A 19,411-nucleotide genomic window follows, 5' to 3' on the forward strand; every position below is an offset into this window, starting at 1 on the left:
CAACCCCATGGACTGTAGCCTGCCAGGCTCTCTGTCCACGGAATTCTGCAGGCAAGAAACTCTTCTCAAACCATTTTTTTTTTTTCAGGGGAAAAAAAAAAAAAAAACAGGACAATCTTTTCAAAATAATCAACCGGTTGCGCCATCCTGTCCCGTCTTCACCATGAGGAGCTGTTTGGTCCACCCCGGCCCTGGACTCATCTTCAGCAAGCATCCCTTCACTTAACACTTTCACCCACCCAGAACCTGGTGTGCAGCTCACAGAATGTCCTGTGTTTCTCACTAAGAGAAGGCTTCTGAATGGGTTCTTCCCTCTGTCTGATACACATGTCCACTACCCTCATCTTCTGCCAACTCTATTTATCTAAAGAGCTCATTTGCCCTTCAAGTTTTGATTCAGATACCTAGTTCTCACCAAAGCCTTTCTTCACCCTGCTCAGCCACATCAGATTTCACTGCCTTTCCTGCAGTTTGTGATGTATATCATCTGCCTAATAAATGCATGAAATCTACAATTTCAACTAAGGTTGCCCTATTTCAGCTTCACATATATTACTGCACATTCATTATTTCAATAGTTTGGTAACTGATCTCCCTTTCTCCAGCTTTCTCTTCCTCTTCCACTTTCCACAGTATCACAAGTATGATCCCTCACACGTGTAACTCTGATGATGCCAGGCCCCTGTTACTTATTTATTTATCAGTTTATTTATTTAATTGGTATGCCCATTGCCTATTGAGAGAATTCCAACACTCTTTAGCTTTATTCATAGCCCTTCCAAATTTAGGCATCTCCTACTGAACTCCCCTCCTTTCTCCTCCACATCTTCATACTTACGGTCAATCTGAGCTGGTCACTGTGGTTGGGATTTGAGGCTCTATTTGCAGCCTTGCTGTCCCCTCAATTGCTGTTTTCCAGCTCTGCTTGCCTTGGGCTTGCTCAGCCCAAGCTGCTGGCTGGCTTCGATATCAGTCTTCATTCATCCCGTCCAGGTGGTCATGCTCTCTCCACCCCGTCAATGCTCACTCCTCTCTCCACCACTCACATAGCACAGCAAGACTAGAGCTGTAACACATAGATGTCCTCCTCATGCGTGTTTTCTTCCAGTTAATACCTTTTCATTGTTGTTGTTTTTCAGTCGCTCAGTCACGTCCAACTCTGTGACCCCATGGACTGCAGCACACCAGGCTTCCCTGTCCTTCACCATTTCCCAGAGCTTGCTCAAACTCATGTCCATTGAGTTGGTGATGCTCTCCAACCACCTTGTCCTCTGCTGTCCCCTTCTCTTCTTGCCTTCTATCTTTCCCAGCATGAGGGTCTTTTCCAGAGTTGGCTCTTTGCATCAGGTGGCCAAAGTATTAGAGCTTCAGCTTCAGCATCAGCCCTTCCAATGAAAATTTAGGTTTTATTTCCTTTACGATTGACTGGCTTGATCTCCTTGCATTTTGACTGAGCTTCTATTATACTCCAGGCACTATGGACATGAGGATGAATAAGACATAATGTCTGCCCTCTGGGAGTTTGTACTCTGATGAGCAAGAGACAGGAGAGTAGTAACTGAATGTAGCCTTCAAAGTATTATGGTCAGCCCAAATGATCTATAAACTCCAGAAGGAAAAAAAAAAATCCTATCTTTGACATCCTTTTAACTCTCATATATTTTAATGAAAACGTGTTGTTCCAACAATCATCAAGGCCTCTAGGGCTTGGGGTAGAAAATGTGACTGTCCGTGTCTAAACACAAGAAGATGTAGCAAAGACCATAGCATTCTATAAATCCTGCCTATTAAGAGTATTTTCTACATCAGGAATGGAGCCAGATCGAGTCTCTGCAGACCCATCCCATGTCTGTCATTAAGAGCCAAATGACTACACTCTTTACCCAGAATAATGAGCAGCAGTGCTGTTTGCCATTATAACTTATGACAGCCAACACCATTCAGAGAGGCACCTTGAGAATACAGCCTTAATGTGGTGTTGTCTTAATCAAATACTTCTTTATCAATTGCTTATGGTTCAAAAAAAAGAGAGATAGGTTTGCATAACTGCCCCTAAGGAGAGGTATTAGCTGCAGCAGCTTTATTATGTCTTTGCACAAATCGACCATGATGACCCAGATCCTGCTGGATTCATTTTTAGAGAAATAGTAATAACTCCAAAACATGGTCAACCAATTTGGTTACATATATGCTTTAAAAATATTAAATATTGGGTTTCCTTAGGGGCCCAGTGGATAAGAATCAGCCTGCTAAACATAGGGGACATGGGTTCAATCCCTGGTCTGGGAAGATCCCACACACCTCAGAGCCACTAAGCCTGAGCGTCACAACTACCAAACCCTCATGCAAAAATTAATGAAGCCCATGTACCCTAAAGCCCGTGCTCTGCAACATGAGAAGTGAAGTGAAGTGAAGTAGCTCAGTCGTGTCCAACTCTTTGCGACCCCATGGACTGTAGCCTACCAGGCTCTTCCCTCCATGGGATTCTCCAGGCAAGAATACTGGAGTGGGTTGCCATTTCCTTCTCCAGGGATCTTCCCAACCCAGGGATCAAACCCAGGTCTCCTGCATTGCAGGCAGACCTTTTAACCTCTGAGCCACCAGGGAAGCCACCGCAATGAGAAGCCCAGGCATCACAAAGAAGCGCGGCACCTACTGGCTGCAACTAAAAGCTTGCGGGCATCAACAAAGACCCAGTGCAGTCAAAAATAAATAAATGAATAAATAAATACAAGAAAAAATAAAACATTGAGTTGTCTTTAAAAACATATTAAGTATTTTTAAGGGCAAAAGTGAGAAAAGCTGTTTGCACCAAAAATGGGAGATAAGACAATAAATATCTCTGTTTCTTGAATTTTCTAAATATTTGCCTCCCTGCCTTTGATTCTCCTGTTCCATCTATCTAGACTTTCTCTCTATACTGTTCCCCAGGCAAGCGTATGGCTTCCTCAGCCATGCCCTCCTCCTGACAGCATCACATGCTGAGCTCATTACAGCCTAACCCCCACTAGCTTGTGAACCCAAAGAAGGCAAAGGTTGGGTCCCATTCTGGGTGTCTGTCCAGTGAAGGAAGAGTTCATTCCAGTTGGTTAGAAAACTAATAACTAAGTGGTTAAAGAAGAGAAAATCTAAATATATCCTACAATAGATGATGTGATTTCATAGTAAACATCGTCAATAAAATACTTAAAGTCATCAATAAAAAATAACTAAAACTCATCACTACTAAATAAACATATTTTTAAAAATGATAATGCCAAATGCAGTAATAACTTATAGTAAAACCGGAATAGACCACCCACAGCAGTAGCTCAATGATATGCACAGAATTTTATTTATGCTAGGGAAGCAACTGGGAATGAATTAGTAAGCTATGGTGTATCAATCCAATAGGAAATTCCACAGCAATTAAAAGTGATAGTTACGAAGACAATTCAGACATGAAACTGTTATGAAATTGTATGTTTTACAATAAACAAAAGCTGCAAAGAAAACAGAAACAGTTTGACTTTGGATGTCACAGTGAGGGTGAATCTTTAATATGTTTTATTTTTATTTTTATTAGTGTGCTCTACTGCTTCAGCAGCATAAAAATTGATCATCTTTTTTAGGGCCATGTTCTAAAGTTCTGTATTAAAATGCAATATGATCTCTAGCAATTTCAGTTTTGTATAACACTGTGACTCAACACCTTTTTTATTACATTTTGAAAATATCCCTTTCACCTCCTCACACAAATACTGTATTGATATGTGTGGGCATCTGGGTGACTGTTTTGACATTCTTGCATTTATGTAAAAAAAAAAAAGTCACAGGAGGAGTCTAGGTAAAGGTGATAAACTGAAGACACACACATTTTCTCTCCCTCTCAGAATCTCCTTTAAACAACAATATAGGGTTTCTTTTTGTTTGTTTGTTTGTTTCATTTCCATTATGGTTTATTACAGGATATTGAATATAGTTCCCCATGCTGTATGGTAAGATCTTATTATTTATCTATTTATATAGCATATATATATGCTATATATATCTATATAGCAGTATTTTTATCTACTAGTCTCAAACTACCAATCCTTCCCTCCCCTACTCAGGGTTTCTTTAAAAAGCCTGAACAACAAGAACGGAGAATGAAAGAGCGGGGAACATCTACAAAATTTGGGAAGTTCAAAAGCAGATGGATAAATTACCTGACTAGTACTGAGAAAAATGAAACAAGCTGGTAGTAGGGAAAGTTGACAAGCAACTCTATGGCAGAAACCAACACAATATTGTGAAGCAAATATACTCCAATTAAATTTTTTTTTTTTAAATCAAAGGAGAAGCAACCCAATTGAGACCATAGGACCCCTGAGTGGATCAGGATTAGATATCACCTCTGAAAGTGAAGGTGAAGGTGAAGATGGTGCTTTCTGTTTTTTTCTTTGGCTGCAACATATTGCTCGTGGGATCTTAGTTCCCTGACCGCAGACTGAACCCAGGTCCTTGGCAGTAAAAGCATAGAGTTCTAACCACTGGACCACTATGGTATTCCCAAAGATGGTGCTTTTAAGGAGCAGGACCCCTGCGGAATGCATACCCGAGAAACGTTTTGATTTCCAGAACTGCTGCCCCCACTCAGCTGGACAACCTTCTTTCTCGAATGCCAACATGTAACTGGAGGTTTTTTCCTCTACAGAAGATAAAGCTTGTGCTTCGTAATGTAAGGAACTTTATCAAATAAATGTGTCTATCTGTCTTTTAGAACCATCACACTGGTCCCTGGAGTGAAGGGTATGAAGGGTGAGATGGAGCCAGAAGGCAGGGAAACCAGTGAGTCAACTTGTGAAAACTGGGTAGGAGATCGCTGGCAGCAGAAGCACTGGAGAGAGATGTTTTTGGGAAACAGAAATCACAAGGCTTAGTTAAGTGATTTGATGTAGAGGAGAGGCAGAGGAGAGTAAGTCAAGGACGATTCCCAGTTCTTCCTACTGGATGACTTCTACATGGTCTCTATATGGCTCTGTCTCCTCCCTGCTCATTGTTTTATTTATCTCAGGATTTTTGTCATAAACCCTGGTAGCTCACAGGTGCTTCCCTGTGGCTCAGACTTTAAAGAACCTGCCTGCAAGGTGGGAGACCTGGGTTTGATCCCTGGGTCAGGAAGATCCCCTAGAGAAGGAAATGGCAATCCACTCTAGTATGCTTGCCTGGAGAATTCCATGGACAGACAACTTGGTGAGCTATAGCCCATGGGGTTGCACAGAGTCGGGTACGACTGAGCCACAAACACACTGGTAACTCAAATCTTTGGGGAAGGAAGTGGAGAAAACCTTCCTCAGCAATGATTTCTCCATCCTTCCTCTACTCCATGCTCCAGAGCAGAAGCGAGTTTTAAGGAAACTGGGGATAAAAAGCAGGCTGCCATTTGTGTGAGGTGCTTACAAACTAGGTAGTAGTAATTTAGGTGTTCACACAGTAGATGTGTAAATGCAGAATGATGTCATTTTCTGTGCAAACTAGCCATCATCTGGAGCGACGATTCTATTTGTCTTTGCCATTCAAATCATTTGGGGAATAACAACTCACCCTAGCATCACTGGGCTTCCCTGGTGGCTCAAACAGTAAAGAATCTGCCTGCAATGCAGGAGACCCAGGTTTGATTCCTGGGTAGCGAAGTACCCTGGAGAAGGGAGTGGCTACCCACTCCAGTATTCTTGCCTGAAGAATTCCATAGACAGAGGAGCCTGGCAGGCTACAGTCCATGGGGTTGCAAAGAATCGGACACAACTGAGCAACAAATACTAGCATCAAACCTGTCCCAATACACGTCTCCATCTAAGCTGTTGATAATTCTTGGATGATATTGTGGAAAAGTTGTGCATAGGAAAAGGGTGAGATGAAATGAATTCTTGCTTTTCTTTATCTGGGCAATGCTTCTTTTAAGTGATACCTACTGGTGTTTGACAGTAGAATGAAGCACATTTTAATGTCATGCAACCTTTTAAAAAACCCTATTTTCTTCTTTTTCCTGTCTTACTGTAATTGTAGAAGGAATCAATAAATAAAGACATTGACCTTGACAATGGATAAATATGGCACCTAGACTCAGTTTAGCCATTACAAAGTTACATGTCTCATTATCCTGGCAAGTTCCTGGAAGCCACATGCAGTTGAGCCTAAAAAAATCCTATAAAATCCTTTTCATTGTGACCAAGGAACAACTGCAGAGTATCTGCGTGGATAATACTGCCACATCTTTTTTAGGAGAACAGCTGGTAGCTCAATGGCCTTCTTTCTTTAAAAAAAAAAAAAGTGCCTCTTGCTCTGAAGTTTCAGCAGGAAACTGCTGCTTCATCATCGAGTCATGTCACATATTTTATGGTGCTAAACTTTGCCGTAGGAGTTGAGAAACAAAAATGAAAGAAAATTGATGCACTGTATGAATCGGTGCCAGTGAACAGAGAGTAATGGGTGAGCATAAAACTCAGCATCTACCCAGAGTGAAGGGTACACAGTCCGTTGACATTCGGAACTTGAACATGAGCACCATTTCAGATGCCTGGAGGGAAGATAACGCTCAGCGGAGGGTTTATCGGTGGTGGTGCAATCTGATCGTGGGTTCTGGTACAATTTCAGGGGGATGAAGTGTGTAGGAGAATGGACTCAGATGAAAAGGCTCTGACTCTGAAAGATCAGAAATGACGTGACAGACTCCTTAGAAATGAGGAACAAGAGTTGGCTAGAATACTTTCCACATGGACGCAGGCATGGATGCAAAAAAATGCACCTGCCCTTAGCATGTAAGAGGAGAAATAACTCTTGTTTCATGATTTTCAAAGGGAGACAGTACACCAGAGTAATTAATGAAAAATAGTATTAATGTAATTTATATACAGAGTCCTCAATAAATCATTAAGAAAGAACATCCCAATTACACATAAAGAAATGACACCAACACTGAGCATTATGCAAGAAGAAATCTATCCAGTGAACAAGCATTTAAAAGGTTTATCCTGAATAATAAACAGACTGCTAAGAACAGCCATGACATATTATTTTGCATCTTTTATTTTGATAGAAAAAGATAACACAAAAGATGCATTGACATGGCCATACTTTTATATTGCTCATGGCAATAAATTTTTATAAGTCTCTTTTTGGAAGCAATCTGTCAATAGGTATAAATACATTCCTATCTGGTAAACAACATTCTTTTTTTTTTCCATTTTAAAATTCTTTATTGAATTTGTTACTGTATTGCTTCTATTTTGTCTTGGTTTTTTGGCCACAAGGTATGGGGGATCTAAACAACATTCTTGAAAGCTTTTCTGGGTTTAACAATCTGAAATGCAGGAGAAGGTGCATATATGAAGATGTTAATTTGTGTGTGTGTTTCAAGTTGGAATTCTCCAGTCAAGAATACTGGAGTGGGTAGCTATTAGCTTCTCCAGGGGATCTTCCTGACTCAATGATCGACTCTGGGTTTCCTGCGTTACAGGCAGATTCCTTGCTCTCTCAGCCACCAGGGAAGCCCCTTTAAATGGAGGCAGTCTTAACGTCCAACGTAGGGCAAGTTAAATAAATAGTGACATATCCATTGCCTACATGACTTACTAAACATTCTAATTATGATAACTTCATAGCAATGTAGAATATATAGTAAGCAATTATATATTCAATTAAAGGGAAAATAAATAAGAGGAATATTTAATGGGAAATATACTGTATTAGAAACATGAAAAATAATAGCTAACATTTAAATAGCATTCTTCATTGCTATCCACTTTGTTAAGCACTTTGCATTGATTATCCTATTGAATCTCCATAACAGCCCCATGAGGTTAGCATCCCGTTCACAGATGTGCAAACTTTGACTTGGAGATATAAAGTTACTTGTCTAAAGTGACAGAGCTGGTAAGCAGACTTAGATATTCTGGCCTCTGCTCTGGAGCTCTTAACCGATGCTCCGTAGCACCCTTTCTGAAGGAATGAAAGAAAAGAACTGGACAAGAACATGAAAAAAATCAACATAAGTATATTCAGTGAGTGGGATTACCACCCACAGTTTCTGGATATTAGAGTTTCGTTTCAATAATATAAACTATTCTCTAAAACCTCTATTTCTGATGAAAAGGAGATGGATACAAATGACTATACTAAATAGATATCATGAAGGGAAATGGCAACGTGGTCTCTCATTCAATCTTCCTTCTTCAATCTTTACTGGGGAAAAAGAGGCTCTAACCATCCGCCTTCACCATATGTTATAGTGAGGACAGGTGGGTCAGCTTATTACCTCACTGCTGGGATCTTGGGGTCAGCATTATGACATTTTGAGTTGGCTATTTCTTTGTTGTGGGCACTGTCCTGTGGATTACAGGATATCTAGCAGCATTCTCAGCCTCTATCCATCAAATACCACCAGCACACTCTCTCCAAGTTGTGATGACCAAAAATGTCTCCAGACATTGCCAAGTGTCTCCTGGGGGGCAAAATTGTCCTAGGTTGAGAACCAGTGCCTAAAGAATTCATTTCCTTTCATTTGGGTTCCATGGTCTTCCTATGAAGATGTGAAAATGTTAGTCACTCAGTTGTGTCCAACTCTGTGTGATCCAATGGACTGTAGCCTGCCAGACTCCTCTGTCCATGGGATTCTCCAGGCAAGAATGCTGGAGTGGGTTGCTATGCCCTCCTCCAGGGGATCTTCTAGGCCCAGGGATCGAACCCAGGTCTCCCACATTGTAGACAGATTCTTTACTATCTGAGCAACAAGGGTCTTCCTATAGCCTTTTGATATTAACTGGATATTAATACGACTGTCCTAGAGTGCTTTTCCTACTGAGAAGAGGAATCCAATCAACCAACACGAGAATAACTCTTGGGACCAGGATGGTTCTATTTCAGCTTTGTAAAGAAAGCTGACCACTTGACATTTACACGGATCAGTCAGCCTCTTGGGAATTCTTCAATTTTTAAGTCCATACTCCAGGGACAACAGGGGGCACTACAGAGTGCTTAGAATTCGGCATCAAGCAGACAGACCAAGTCTTCTTTTATTGACTAGGTAGGACTGATCTTACCTCTCTGAACCTTGATTTTTATCATATTTAAAGGGAAATACTAGTACCTACTCTGAAGAACTGAATTGAGGATTTGAAAAGAAAGAATACATAATCAATAAGAAATTTTAGGATAACCCCAAGGAGTTTACAAGGTGGAGTGGGGGTACAGAAACATACGAACATAAATTCAGTGTTGGGTGAGGGGTTCCATGAGTATGTCTTTGCTCCAGATTAGACTGGCCTTTCCCAGTGGATGTTTTCTAGCTCCCTTACCTCTCTCATCATTGCATTCATCACAGTTCAAGAGATCTTCCACCAGACTATAGGTTAAGAGGGCATGGATTAGGTTACCTCAGTACCCCTACTACCTGCATGGTGTCTGGCTTACATTAGGCACTGAAAAAAGAATTTTTAAAATAATTAAGTGAAGAAATAACTGTTGAATGTACGTGCTAAGTCGCCTCAGTCGTGTCTGACTCTTTGTGACCCTGTGGACTGTAGCCCACCAGGCTCTTCTGTCCCTGGAACTCTCCAGGCAAGAATCCTGGAGCAGGTTGCCATGCCCTCCTCCATGGAATGTTCATTATCCAAGGACCGAACCCATGTCTCTTTTGTCTCCTGCACTGGCAGGCAGGTCCTTTACCACTAGCACCGCCTTGGGAAGCCCATTGAATGTACAGGGTGTGATGAAAAGAGAGAGAGATGAATGAATTCTGCCTAAATCAGGGGCAGAAATACAGTCAAGAAAGTGGCTACATTTGTGTTGCCTCTTGAAAGAGGAACAGAGTTTCTCTAGGCAGAAATAAATACGAAGGATGTTCCAGACAATGGTGAGTACATACTAAGGTCTGACTGTGAAAAGCCATGTTAAACAGTATGGAATTCAACCTGAAAAGCACAGAGGGTCCCACTGGGACGTTTAAAAGTAGAACTGTCATTCTTAAACTCATAAATGTTGCCATGAAATCTCTGAATACTTTTTAAAACTGTGATTTAAATATGGAAAATATCAAGCACACATGAAAGTATAAGGAAGAGTATAATGAACCCCCATGATTCTATCAATCAATTTCAGAATATATTAGCTCATAGCAATCTCTGCCTCATCTATAACCCTATCCACTTTCCTTATCTTGGGTAATTTTGAGGCAGGTTCCAGACACCAAAGTATTTCATCTGTAAGTATCTCCTTTTCTATCTCTAAAAGCAAAAGACTATGATGCCAACACAACCATGATCCTACAATCAAACTTCCCTCTTTCTCTCTCTTCCCCTCCCGCCCATTCTGTATCCTCCTTCTTCACCCTCCCCTCTTTGTCTTCCTGAGTCTCTCACTTATTTGTTGAAAAAAACAAATCCTTTGTCCTAAAGAATTTCTCACGTTTTAGATTATGTTGATTTGGTGTCGTTGAACATGCTGCTCTCCCTCTTCTATTTTCTCTAAGCTGGAAATTAGATTCAGAGGCTTGACCAGACTCAGGTTTGATTTTGGCTTTTTGGCAAGACAATTTCATAGGTATCCTGTACATCCACTGGAAGGTACTTAATGTCTGCTTGTCTCTCTGTGACATTAACAAATATTGATCATTTCTTGGATGTGTTATTTCACACAGTGTACAAATTGCTACTATTGCATCATTCCATCTTCAGCGACTAACTGGGTGACTAATTGGGATCTGATCTGATAAAAAGAAACTGTCCCTTATCAACTACTCTGTTACTATGAGGTACAATTTATACAGGAAAGGCTTCATTCCTTTCCTATATTAACCAGTATTCAAAATGAAGAAACCAGTTCCCTAAAATTATCCAAAAGTAACCAATGTGCTGTTGTTCTTAAATGTAATTCTGACCTCATGGATGGGTTCAAGTGTATGTGATGAGTTTCATTCCATTGCAGATATGATCCTTATTTTCTCACTGCCTTTGGGCTCAATTTGGCTCTTGAGTTCTTCTGATCCTACTAAACTTTGACAGCCACCTTGTTTTCTGGCACAACGTGATGATAAAGAGCTTATCTTGTACCAAAATTTCTTAAAAATTTTTTTCTTCTTTAATGGGAGAAGGCAATGGCACCCCACTCCAGTACTCTTGCCTGGAAAATCCCATGGATGGAGGAGCCTGGAAGGCTGTAGTCCATGGGGTTGCTAAGAGTCAGACATGACTGAACGACTTCACTTTCACTTTCATGCATTGGAGAAGGAAATGGCAACCCACTCCAGTATTCTTGCCTGGAGAATCCCACGGATGGGGGAGCCTGGTGGGCTGCCATCTATGGGGTCGCATAGAGTTGGACACGACTGAAGCGACTTAGCAGCAGCAGCAGCAGCAGCAGTACCTAGAGACCACATTTCTTACACCAAAAGCCCTCATTGCTATTGCTGCTGCAACTCATTGCTATTGAGTTGCCCATTACTTCTAGTTGTTTGCAAATAATAGAACTAAGATAAATGCAAGCAACAGAACTAAGATATACACTGTTTTATAGGTGAAATACACTATGAATTTTAACTTAGGACTACTATTTTAATTATTTTAAAACTTGATTTCTTCAATAGTGTGTCTTTGTTCCCATACTCTTATGTCAAAAATCCTAGTTCCCAATGTTGTTGCTAACATCACTGTATATTAGATCAGTTCACTTCAGTTCAGTTCAGTCGTGTTTGACTCTTTGCGACCTCATGAATTGCAGCATGCCAGGCATATTTGATGCCTATCCTCAAATACAACAGTCTCATAATAACAGCACCAACATTACCACAAAAAACAATTACCAAAAGAAAGTTGAGGATTTTTTGGAGTTAACTTTGTATATCTTATCAGAGATGTACAGTAAAACCGTGTGTTTTAAAGTTATTTGAAATAATCCCCATCTGTGCTTATGTCAGGCTTCCCAGCTGTCTCAGTGGTAAAGAATCTACCTGCCAATGCAGGAGACACAGAAGATGTGGGTTCAATTCCTGGGTCAGAAAGATCCCTTGGAGGAGGAAATGACAACCTACTCCCAGTATTCTTGCCTGGAGAATGCTATGGACAGAGGAGCCCGGCGGGCTATAGTCCATGGGGCTGCAGAGTCGAACATGACTGCACGTACTAGTGTCAAAAATTTAATAGGCAGTTAATTTGTTTTAGTCTTCATGCTGATTTTAGGAAGTCCTTTTAAAAAGTTAATTTTGTTTTATAAGTATTAAGACTGTGATGTTTAGAGAGTCAAGCCTATAACACAAGGCATATAATCCAGAGAGCTGAGATTCTACGCTTCTCTCATGTTTCTCCCCTTTTGGAGCTTTTAAAAATATGTCAAATTATGTGTGTATCTGTGTATTTGTATCTATTCCTTTGCTTACATACTATACACCTTGATTTTGTCACCTTAGAGTACATTTTATGTATCACATATTTCTCATACTTGCATTACACCTGCATTATATGACGTTAGTATTTAAAGTCTAATCTTAATGGCCATTTTCCCCCAAGCTTTGCTATTACAAATAGTGTTACAAAAATGTTTTTCTACATATTTCTTTTTATATTTTTGTTTGTGTATCTTTGAGGTAAGACACTTAGAGAGGGCTTGCTGTGTCAATGTTAAATACCTAAGTAATTTGCTAGATATTGCCAATTTCTCTTCCATATTCATTATATTTTTGCATTTCCCCCAACAATGCATGGGAATACCTATGTCTCCAGAGAGCTGCCAATAGAGAATGTCATTATTTGGATTTTTGCCAACTTGAAAGGTGAGAACTAGCATCTCACTGTAGTTTTAATCTGCATTTCTGTTATGATCAAGGTTAAGCACCTTTTCGTATACTTACAGGATTTTGCATTTCTTTTTTGAACTGTCTAATTATCTTTCCTTCGCATATTTCTATAGAATTCTTACTTCTATTTTCTATTTTTAGAAGATTGTTTTCATATGAGGGATACTATTCCTGCCTGATTTAAGTTACAAATATTTTTTCCAATTTGGAATCTGATCTGTGACTACCTTTTAAAACAGACATCTATCCATGGTTTGCAATTTGCAAGCCACGTTTAGATTATGGATTTCATATTGATGTAGAGTTGAAATGTGCAAGGTCATCTTCTTAAATCCTTGAAAAACAAGTGTCCTTTAGAGACTATTGCATTACTTGGAACCAGGTAAGTTATTTAAAACATCATTTGAGTTTTCTACCAGTTGTATTTATAAGAACAAGAGCATAAAAAAAGCAGAGTTTTACCAACCCCTCCATGATAATTTTGTATGGATACCATCAGAAATATAGTGATTTACCCATCTATATTTTCATGTCTTTCAAATCATTAACATTTAAACACCTGGAAACTGATTTTTGGTAATTAACCTTTTAAAAACGAGTAGTCTATTTATCCGTGTGTTTCAAAGGTTTTGGCACATCACAATAGCTCCAAAAACATTTAAAGATATACCATAAGGGGAAAAATAAAAACAAAAGGACAAAAAAATAAATGAACAGAAAGTGGACAGAAACTAGAGACTCAGCCAAATTCTCTCACATAGCATGACATCTTCCACCAAGATATCTATAGTAAAGACGAATTTTATCTTTCAAATCTCTGAATTCTCTGCCTAAGAAAACTGCATCAAAAGAAGTCCATATTTAAGGCATCCCTATACCTAGTCCAGTTCAGTCACTCAGTCGTGTCCAACTCTTTGTGACCTCATGAATCACAGTACGCCAGGCCTCCCTATCCATCACCAACTCCTGGAGTCCACCCAAACCCATGTCCATTGAGTCAGTGATGCCATCCAACCATCTCATCCTCTGTCATCCCATTCTCTTGCCCTCAATCTTTCCCAGCATCAGGGTCTTTTCAAATGAGTCAGCTCTTCTCATCAGGTGGTCAAAGTATTGGAGTTTCGGCTTCGGCATCTGTCCTTCCAATGAACACCCAGGACTGATCTCTTTAGGATGGACTGGCTGGGTCTCCTTACAGTCCAAGGGACTCTCAAGAGTCTTCTCCAACACCACAGCTCAAAAGCATCAATTATTTGGTGCTCAGCTTTCTTCACAGTCCAACTCTCACATCCATACATGAACATTGGAAAAACCATAGCCTTGACTAGACAGACTTTTGTTGACAAAGTAATATCTCTGCTTTTTAATATGTTGTCCAAGTTGGTCATAAGTTTCCTTCAAAGGAGTAAGCGCCTTTTAATTTCATGGCCGCAATCACTATCTGCAGTGATCTTGGAGCCCCAAAAATAAAGTCAGCCACTGTTCCCTCTGTTTCTCCATCTATTTTCCATGAAGTGATGGGACCGGATGTCATGATCTTAGTTTATATAAAAGTTATTAATAATATTTATTTTATGCCAGCAGTGTCCAGAAGTATGATTCCAGAGGAATCATAGCTTTTTTAAATGGAGTCAATATAAATGTGAGGTTGGACACACCATCTGTGCTTGAGAAGGTTTGTCTCTCTTTGTCAAGGATGCAAGCAGTGGATTAATTATGGGAAGGACTTTGCTGGGCCTGGGAAGGTGAAAAAGAGGACAACCAATGATTCATCCACGGTCTGCTCATGTGAGTTATGGAAGAATATTATTCAGGTTGAACTGTTATAAATAGAGGGAAAGAGAAAGATTGTAAAAAACATTAAATTTGAAAGCGACAAACTTACAAATTCTGTGGGAAGTAGAACTCTACAAACACATTACCTGTAATATATGTTTGGATATATGTATTGTATGTGGACAAATACATAGATAAGAGTGACAAATTCCTCTTCAAAAATCTACTAGCAAATTGTAATATTACAGCTCAGAAAGCTAGAGAAAGAAAGAGTATTTACTGGGTACTATCATAGGCAGAATATTTGGCATACTTGAACTTCAATCTTTCCAAAAAACCCTATGAGGATTACAGCCAAGGAGACGAAGGCCCCATGCAGTTACATAATTTTCCAAAGTTTACTCACAAGAAGTAAGGAGGCTAGAACCCAAGGCTGAATCTGTAACTCTTCATTACTTTTTTCCCCACTATACCTGCTGACTTTAAAATACATTGATGGTTTCCCCCATTACCACCATAGATCTGTGTCTCAAGTCCATTTGTTCTCAACAAAGAGTCACAGGACTCTGAGAGTCTGGGCCAAATTTTGTTTTTCATTAAATGGAATTATGAGAATAAACAAGAAATATTGCTAACATAAAATGTAATGCACCCTTCTGCTCAGGAATGAGTTAGAAATCCAAGAGAAAACCAAATCAAGCCCACAACTAATAACTAGGTGTTTTTCTGGCTGAAGCAATGATACAAGGATTTCTTACTATTGATGTTCTATTCACTGGGTTGAGGCAGAGCCTGGAGAACTCTTGGATCTTTTATTGGAACAGTAATTATCTCCTAGTAGAGACAGAAAGATCTCCTTTGTTTGTAACACAAACTACTTGGGTTACCTTATCATGACTCTATCAGGCTCTAGGAAGTATAATCGTAATGTAATTGTGAAATGAAGATGTAATTTGAGGATAGTCCATTATGTTGTAGAGTTTCCTCTACATTACTTAAAGTATTTTGTGAACAGTAAGTTATTTAATAATTGACAGAAATCCTGTCTCCATCTATCCTCTGACAAATAACCCTAGCCAATATATATACTTAAAAATCTTTGGACATAAACTGATAAAGATATTTTGCACAGAAAAACTGAGCACTTCCCAAATGCTTATAGGTCCTTTCAAAGAACAGAACTGATAAATTAAGTCTATTGGATATGTTATAAGTCTAATTCTGTACCACAAGATTTTAACTTGACTTCTTCAGCCTACAGTCTTCATGTTCTTTCTTTTATTCAGAAAACCCTGCTTCCTGACATGACCAACATTCCGACTCCTTTATTTTTCTATAACATTTGCCAATCTGCATGAGGACATCAGCTCCACCTTCACATTATTTGACTTGGTGAAAGTCAGAGGCAAACGTTCTGATCCTCAAAAATAAGAACATCACTCCCAGATGTTTGGGGATAGTCTTTGGGGTTTGGACTCAGCAGACTTTAGCAGACCTATATGGGACTCCCAGATCTCCCAGGTCTACTGAGGCTGCACAATTCTTCTCTAGTGTTTTAGCTTCAGTGAGAGATCGCACCGGAAGATGTGGACAGTGCATTGTCACCTCCCTGCAAGGCGGCTAATGGTACAGCCATACTCAATGGAATTCTGACTCACTCACCAGCTGAAGTCACTTAACCTCTCTGAATGTCAGTGTCTTCACCTGCGGGGTCATGCCCACCACACATGTATGTGTGGATTAACTATGATTTTTAAAGTAGAAGCAGTTCTGTTCGTGAGGAAGCTAAGGAACTGTAGGTGAGAAGTTGCATTCATCCAGAAATCTTTCTATAAACTATCTATGTGCATGCCTGTGTGCTAAGTCACTTTCATCATGTCCAGTTCTGTGCGACCCTATGGACTGCAGCCTGCCAGGCTCCTCTGTTCATGGATTCTCCAGGCAAGAATACTGGAGTGGGTTGCCATGCCCTCTTCCAGGAGATCTTCCCTCCCCAGGGGTCAAACCTGTGTCTTTTATGTCTGCCTGCATTGGCAAGCAGGTTCTTTACCACTAGCGCCACCTGGGAAGCCCGTAAAGTAAATGAGTGACTTAGCTCTAAGCTTCCTGAGCATGGGCACTGTTTATGTTTTGTTCACCCCAGAAATTTAAGGGTTTAGCACCTTGCCTGGCACAGCACAGGATCTCAAAGTCATTATTTTTGAGCAAGAAGAGACATTAATCAATCATCAGGTACTTCTTGATTGCTTTCAATGCACATGTGTGTGGAGCAGATGGGAAATACATGGCTGTTCTATCACAAGCTTTATGACAACAGTGACCCTATCTAACTGGCTCAGCTCTTTCTCTATAGATCTATAGTGTTTCAAACTGTTTCTGGTACTATTACAGATGCTCAATAAATATGGGTGAAGTGAGTGAGTCCCTCTGTCAAGTATACATGGAATTTTAGGGAGAAAGCATATATACATTAAGATTTTGAGAACCACTCAGCCCCAATCTGTGGGCGCTGGAGATGGGCAGGGCTCTCCAGGGGAGAAGGGGGGCTTCTTTGAGGAGGGGGGAACCCATTCCTGTGATGCATGAATGGGCTGTGAGGAAGCGGAAAAGCGGCAGGATGGCCGTCTCCGAGGGGAACAGCGGGCGCAAACACAGAGAAGTCGGATGCAAGACGCTTGTGGGTGGAGAGAGATGCATAGGAACAGGGTCACCCCACAGCATTTCCCGAAGCAGCCTTCAGCACTGATGGAGATCTCACTCTCTTCTGTCCTGGGTTGATGGATGGGACCAGCCATTTACATTCTCTCAATCTCAGGCAGTCCTGTGACATCCTGGTTGCAGCACTTATCGCAGAGGACCCTGGAGCTGACAGTGTCTCTCAAGATTTCTGAAACATGAAAATTGCCATTTGAAATCCTTTAACTGTTTTCTGTCTCTCAGACTTAAATTTGCATTTATCATTGTAGAAGAGTGTCTCGTTCTCCATGGAAATCACTTCAAGGGTTTCCTAGATACTAAAACATTGAACAAAGTTCCACCCCAAGTCCCTGGAGAAAATGGAAACCTTGACCTACTTGAATGCAGGTGATTTAGGCAGAGAGTAAGTTCTACAAGCCTGTGCAGTTGACCATTCTGCACATAGCTCTGGGGGCAGAAATTATGTTTTCATTATATATATATATATATATACACACACACACACACATAAATGAATCTACTTTAGAGTTATGGGTGATCTTCTTTGGTATCTATTGCTAGAGACAGAATACTGTACCAAAAATAGGTAGGCATATGGATGTGAGGGGAGTTTTGGAAAGAATAGATACATGTATATGTACGGCTAAGTCCCTTCACTATTCCCCGGAAACTATCAGGCATTGTTTGTTAATCAGTTATACCTCAATACAAAATAAAAAAGTTTTTTTTTAAAGGAACAGGTAGGCACATGCTTATTAACCTCTTTCCATTGAAATAAAGTCACTGAAATTCAGATGTCTGGGTTGATGTGACAACACAGATTTAATTTTTTGTGATGCAAAATGTGACATTATTTAACACCAAAGTATGGAGGTTGTGCAATTCTTTTTTAATGTGTTTCCAATTCTGTAGGTGACTCTAAGCTCCATGAGACTAGACAACCATGACATTTTCACCTCTCTGGTCCTCACTGTACTTGGGGCCTGGGTCCCTGAAGGGCAAGCATGCTCAGGATACTGTCTATGGAAGGAGGTGGGCTGCCTTGTCCTTCCAGCACTCAAGCAAGGCAAGGTGGCCAGCTGGTGCCATGGTTGTCCATGCACTGCGGTTAAGAGCGTGGACTCTGACAGCATATGGCCTGAATTCCCATTCTGACGTGATCCTTCCCTACTAGATCAAGTTGGGCAAGTCACTTTACCTCTCCATGCTGTGTTTTTTTTTTAATGTATTAGGTAATACACTTAAGTTTCCTTTACTATGCTCTATTTCTTCTCACTACAGAACATATCGTGTTACAATCTATAGTTTTTTATGCCATTTTTTCATCTCTTTCTCCCCTCAGGAGTGTAAACAAAATGCAAGGATTTTTGATTAATCACGAGTATAAATTATTTTTGTATTACTCATAGCACAGTACCTGGCCCACAGTAGGTGCTCAGTAAAAGCTACCTGACCAAATAAAGCACTTAGAAGGATGCTCAATAAATGTCAGTCGTCGTTAACATTTCTCTTTCTTCCCTTCTATTACTCACAGTGTCCAGGAAAGTCTTCACATGTAAGCCTGGTCTCTAGTGTATGGGGAACAACACAGAGCAACCTGTTTCAGGGCTGAGACATGATGGCCCTACCACCTCCATGGTTGGTAGCTAACCTACCAACCATGGAGGTTGCCTGTATTGCAGGAGCCCCATAAGGGAATTTTCTCCGGTTTATAAGGCAGCAAAGTCTGGACATTTATCTGATACAAGGTAAGAGGGGGGGAAAGAAAGCTAATGCTCCTTTATTTATTTTTTTTCTACCAGGCGTGTTGAGCTTATCTCAGTAGAGTTACAAGGAGAGAAGTTCTACATGACTTCTCATCTCTGTTGGCAGATGTTCTGTCTCACCTTTGAGATAACAAGATAACAGATATGATAATATTAATAACAACAAAGGTGTCGCTGATACCATACTCTTCTAAGCCGTTCACATGCGTTATCACATTTAATCCCAACAAATCGGAGTTAGGTAGTCACATGAGCATTTTAGATGAGGAAACTGAGGCCCAGGAGGTGAAGCCAGGTGCCCACTGTCACTTAGTGAGGAAGCCACAGGAAGCGGAAGCAGACTGTGTGTATCTGAGCTCATCAGCAC

The sequence above is a fragment of the Bos mutus genome, chromosome 18 (assembly GCF_027580195.1).
Source record: "Bos mutus isolate GX-2022 chromosome 18, NWIPB_WYAK_1.1, whole genome shotgun sequence".
Lineage (NCBI taxonomy): Eukaryota > Metazoa > Chordata > Mammalia > Artiodactyla > Bovidae > Bos > Bos mutus.